This window comes from Lepidochelys kempii, chromosome 4 (assembly GCF_965140285.1).
Source record: "Lepidochelys kempii isolate rLepKem1 chromosome 4, rLepKem1.hap1, whole genome shotgun sequence".
In the NCBI taxonomy this organism is placed as follows: Eukaryota; Metazoa; Chordata; order Testudines; family Cheloniidae; genus Lepidochelys; species Lepidochelys kempii.
Genome location: NC_136383.1, coordinates 8,623,367 through 8,629,409, shown reverse-complemented (window position 1 = coordinate 8,629,409; position 6,043 = coordinate 8,623,367). Strand labels below are relative to the sequence as shown.

General features: G+C 43.6%; 1 protein-coding gene across 1 annotated transcript in view; it reads left to right on the top strand.

The window, feature by feature from the left end:
• The first annotated feature begins 2,371 nt into the window (after nucleotides 1-2,371).
• Nucleotides 2,372-6,043, top strand: part of LOC140910087 (UDP-glucuronosyltransferase 2A2) — a 46,539-nt gene continuing 42,867 nt past the window's right edge. Inside the window, exon 1 of the mRNA XM_073340254.2 lies at nucleotides 2,372-2,479. The gene's annotated coding sequence lies outside the window, so the exon portion shown is untranslated. The remainder of the gene's footprint in view (nucleotides 2,480-6,043) is intronic.

The window sequence follows — 6,043 nt, the reverse complement described above, 5'->3', positions numbered from 1 at the left end:
AAGACAGGCCCCTGTCGGGACAGGAGGCTAAACTGTTTGGTAAAAAGCCTGTAGGGACAACAGAGATTGTGGGAGTTCTCTCACCAACCTCCTTGCTTGGTTATGATGAAAAGGGCTCAGTAGACTGTATCCCTGGCCCCAGAGAGAGAAGGGCTACGTGGAGGGTCACAGTGAGCATCTGAGGCTAGCATAAACTGCCTAGAAGCATGGGGCCCCATGGGGACAATGATGGAGCTCTGCCACACCTAGAGCACGATTCATCAGAGTACTTAATTTGTACATGTACTTAAATGTTAGCATGTGCTTAAGTCCCATAGGTCACCCGTGGGAACCATAACTCTGAATTTCATAACTGTTATGTGACTAAATCTCAACCTGGAAGAACCAGTGGCCACCAAAGCAGGTTAGAGATGTGTTAATTACTATGGTATTTGGGATTTGTAATACTAGAACTATGAAACAGGTCTGAAACATGATACCTGCAATTTTCAAACCTACTTTTCTCATTTGTTTGCCACATAAACCTTTAAAATTTTTTTTTGTCAGTTAATCCTCTCAAAAAGCTTTTCTTCTACTTTTTGCATTATGGATAATTTGATTATCAGCTTTGAAAAGTAAAACTGGAACTTGAAACCTTTTTGCCTCCATTAGAAGTGGCTCTAATTTCCCATGGAGCTGTTTATTAAGAGGGAGATTTTCAAAAGCACCTAAAAGATTTAGAAGTACTGCTTTCATTGACTTTCACAAGGACTTTTGCTTCTAAGGGTTTGTCTACACCACAAATAAAAGTATAATTGCAACACGAGCCAGCCACTAGCTTTAATCTACCTCCCTTCAGGTAAAAACAACAGTGAAGATATGGCAGCAAGGACCCCGGCGCAGGTCAGCAACTCAAGTATATACCCAGAGTCCCTGGAGGGCTTGTACCACCACATTTTCACTGCTACTGTTACCTGCACTAAAGAGATTAAAGCTAGCACTGGTATGCCTACCTGTGTTACAATCACACCTTAATTTGTGGTGTATACGTACCCTTAATCTCTTGTCTACATAGGAAAGTTTTACCAGTTCTGTCAATAGAGTTATACAGATATAATCCCCTGTGTAGACACTTCTTATGGTATAGGAATGCCTTATCTTGATTTAACATAAATCCCTTCCAATGCAACATAAATTAAACCAAAAAAAGACATTGTTATATCAGAATAAGTGTCTACCTGGGGTTATAGTGGTATGACAATGTTGATTTAAATTCACACCATAGGTTATACTTTCCCATATAGACAAGGCCATAGCTACTGTTGAAAATCTTGCCCCACGTTCACCTTTCTGGCCTGATTTTAGTGGTAGAATGTGCCCAACATTCTGAAGGTTTTTTATAAAAGGTTGAACTTGAAATGTGATACATTAAGGTCAAAATTTTCTAAAATGGGGGGCTCCTAAGTCTGTATGAAGTGCATAAGTAAGTGTCCTGATTTTCAAAAGTGCTGCAGACCTAGCAGCTCCCACTGAAGTCAATGGGACCTGCGAGCCACTGAGCATTTCTAAAAATCATAAATACGAACAATAAGCCATAGTTTCTCTCTGGACTTCAGTGGGGAACTACTGAGTGCTCAGCACCTTTGAAAATTAGGCTTTTATTTAAGGGCCAAATTTTCAGAAAAACACAGCTCCTGTTTAGGCACTTAAATGAAATGGCCAGATTTTTAAAAAGATTCAGCCCTCAGAAGTTCCCATGGTTTTCAGTGGAGCTACTGGGTGCTGAGCATTTTTGAGAATCTGGCCCTGATTTAGGTGCCTAAACTGAATTGAGCTCTTCTGAAAATCTGGCCCCAGAAGTAGATACTTAGCACTTGAAAATCTGGCCCTATTTGGCTAGTGGAGATTGCCAGTTACGATGTTCCCACCCATACTAGAGCTGTGGAGATAATCTTTATTATTTAGTAACTGGAGCATAACAAAGTCCTAAATGATTCCACAAAATATTTCCTGGTGCAGACTGGCTCCTTATCATATTACTTTCTTCCTGTTTAAGAGCTCTATTTGGGGTAAACGTATTTAAGCTCCTTTTACTTTTGCCTGATGCACAGGTGCTGCCAGAGCTTCTAAGGGAAAGATCAGGTGAGTAGCAATGGGACAGTGTGTGCAGTTGGTAATACAGTAGGTTGACATAAACTGTACTTAATTATGAAGAAAAAGAAGTAATTAGTTAAAAAATATATCAGGATGTTCCATTAGGTAAGAGATTTTTGCATGATTTTTTTCTGCAATTTTCTGTGCGGAAGTTCCATATTTTGTTTGATTGGTGGTATAATTTTATATCGACTTCTTACAGGATCATCTCGTTGATATATTGATAGGCAAACCAAAGCGCGGACCTTGCAACTGCATCTGTGCTTGCAGGCTCCAAAGCAGGAATCTGCTTAAGAGGAACCAGTTGCCGGATTAGGACCGAAGAAATCTGCCTTCTGGTATATGTGTATGTATCATCTCTTAGGGCTTGTTTACATGGGGAAATTGACCAGAATAGCTCCCAGTTTGGGCAGTCTATTCCAAACTAAAAGTCACTTTATTCTGGAATTATTAGTGGACTTTGTGAGTGCACTGATTATTCTAGAATATAGTGATTTTTATTCTGGAATAGAGTGTCCACAGTGGAGGCTATTCCAGAATAGCCACTGCATAATGGTAAAATTAGTTAGTGGAAAACCAGGCGCTGGCAGAATAGTTAATGTTACAAGGTTTGTGGTGAACTGCGTTGGGTATACAAGTGAACCCCACTTGTCTACTTAATTAGTAGCAATTGAAAAACTACCTGTCATTTATAAGAACTAGGTATGAATTCTGATGATGATGGTAAATGATTTTGATTTGGGATACACTGTACTGTTCCAGGACACTACCTTAATTTGCTTTAGACTCATGGATTTGGGAAACTTTGTTAATTTAAAAAGTCTGAATATGAAAAAGGCCAACATTTTCCAAATTGGGGATGTAAAGTTAGACTCCTACATCCACATATAGGCATCTAAATAACTGGCCTGATTTTCAGATGGTTCAAGCACCCACCACTTCTATTAGAGTCTGAGAAAGCTTCATAAGATAATTATTTAGGTACATAAGTAGGAACTATGGGGTTGAACTTGCGGTGCCTGTGTTTTAAATGCTATGTGTGAATTACTAGTTATGCTGCATGGTATTGGGAGTAACCAATATTCATGGGTGTTTACTGGGGCTCAGAAGGGTATGGCAGTCAGAAAACATTGTTAAATCAGCCTCTGTACTAGATGATTGGAGGAGAGCTAATGTAATGCTTATTTTTTAAAAAGACTGCAGAGGTGATGTTGGCAATTCCAGGCCAGTAAGTCTAACTTCAGTACTGGGCAATCCGGTCAAAATAGTAGTAAGGAACAGAATTATTAGACACACAGATGAACACAATATGTTGGGGAAGAGTCAAGATGGCTTTTGTAAAGGGAAATCATGCCTCACCAATCTATGTCTTTGGGGGTGTCAACACACATATGGACAAGGGTGATCCAGTTGATGTAGTATACTTGGACTTTCAGAAAGCCTTTGACAAGATCCCACACAAAAGGCTTTTAAACAAAATAAGGAGTCGTGATAAGAGGGAAGGTCCTCTCATGGATCAGTAACTCGTTAATAGATAGGAAACAAAGGGTAGGAATAAATGTTCAGATTTCCGAATGGAGAAGGATAAATAGCAGGTCCCCTAAGGATCTGTACTGGGTCATGTGCTGTTCAACATATTCATAAATGATCTGAAAACAGGAGCAAACAATGAAGTGGCAAAATTTACAGACGTTACAAAATTCAGTGTTGATAAGTGCAAAGTAATGCACATTGGAAAACATAATCTCAACTATACATACAAAATGATGAGGTCTAAATTAGCTGTTGTCACTCAAAAAAGATCTTGGAGTCATCTTGAATAGTTCTCTAAAAACATCTGCTTAGTGTGCAGTGGCCATCAAATGTGCAGCGGCAGTCAAAAAGGCTATTGTTGTTATATAAGGAACCATTAGGAAAGGGATAGATAATAAGACAGAAAATATCATAGTGCCACTATATAAACCCACGGTACGCCACTATCTTGAACACTGGAACTGGAAAAGGTATAGAGAAGCAGAGCTGATTCACAGGAAGCCTGGGGGGCTGGAGAAGCAGAACAGGGCGGTGCTTTCAGCGGCAGAGGCAGAGCGGATGTGAGGTGAGCTGGGGCTGGGCACAGGGTGTGGAGCTGCTGGTGGGTGCTCTGCCAAATTTTCCCCGTGGGTGCTCCAGCCCTGGAGCACCCAGGGAGCTGGCACCTAAGGTGCCACTTTTGATGTGATCAGTGGGGGGAGCGGCTGCTTCCCCCGCTCCTCCCCTAGCTACACTCCCCTGCCCCTAGGAGCCAGAGGGACCTGCCGGATGCTTCCTGGGAGCTGCCCTAGGTAAGCACTGCCGGGACTCCCCACCTTGCCCCCCGGCAGGTGCCTCTGGCTCTTAGGGGTGGGGTGGGCACTCACTACGGTGGCCCATGAGACCCTCCTGCCTGGTTCTGGGGGCAGTCAGGGGAGGGGGGTGGATGGGGCAGGGGTCCTGGGGGGTGTCAAGGAACGCAGGGGAGTTGGATGGGGCAGGAGTCCCGGGGGGTGGGGGTGGGCAACAACCCCCTCGTGGGGTGAGGAGGGAACCCGTTGTTAAGATTTTGGCAGCTCATCACTGGCTATACCTGAGTGCCAGAAGGTGGGACTGGATAACCAGAGGTGGATCACTTGATAATTGCTCCGTTCTGTTCATTCCCTCCAAAGCACCTGGCATTGGCCACTGTCAGAGACAGGATACTGGGCTAGATGGACCATAGGTTTGACCAGTGTGGCCATTCTTATGTCCTTACGTACACAGTGATGTGTGTTGGTAGATAGCCAAGCTATCAGTGAGTAAGGTTAAGATGGATCTTAGTGTGTTTCTGCTCTTCAGGCAGCTAATAGGGATGAAGGGTGGGGGCCCAGGTTACTGTGGGAGCTGCTGCTGGCTCTCCTTAGGGAGGAGGAAGCCCTCCAGCTGCCACCACTGGTCCTTCAGTGAGCAGGCAAGGCTCACTCCTCCCTAACCCACCATAGCTGGTGCTGCCACTCATGAGACTTTGAGGGGAGGGGGCTACCCTGGCCCAGTATTCCTCTTCTATGGGTCACTCATCCTCAGGGCAGAGGGCCAGGAAAGTGGTGCTCTCCCCACCAGCCTTGGAGCACATGGCAATGGGAGGCACCAGCCCCTCCTCATTGCAGAGAGCCCTTTGGGGGATTCACCAACTCTGACCCCTGCTACAGAGGCCTCTCCCCACACAAGGCTCTGTGCTGTGGTGGCAGGTTGCCTCACCATTGCCAATAAGCATTTCTTGAACAGACCTTATCACACCGCTTGTAACAGCGCCACCTTCTGGCTACCACTAGTGTCACCACATCTTTTTTTTAAAAGCAGGGGGGCGGGGAGGGAGAAAAGAAAATATTTAGACCAAAAGAAAAACCTGTGTTAAGCTAAAGGTAAAGTTGCTATGGTAAGTAACACAAACGTTAGAACAAATAAATACCAATCATGTTACAGGTAAAAAAGCAAACCTTCACAGTCCTGACATCATGATATGCTTTCCAGTGGCCCTGCCTGGGAAAATTAACAGGAGGCCAATCATCATACTTCCCTAACAAATTGACAAGTGCAGAGCGTCATGAGACATTCCGTACTTACCCTCATTTCCATGATTAATATTTTTGTCTGGAAACGCCTCAGTACTGCCACCGATAAAGCCAAAGTGTTAAATTCACCCTTATGCAGAGGGATCAACACAAGGCTCATGCACTCCTTAAGTTTCATTTGAAGCCCTATTTTTGAAGACTTAACTAATAGTTAGGATTTCTACTGGCCCTCTTTCTCCTCAGCCGAAACTAACGATTAAAAAACAAGTGGAAAGAGAAGAGTTAAACAAGAAAGAAATACCATAACCCTTTCTGTCTTTTTAATCCAGACACCTAAACTGTTC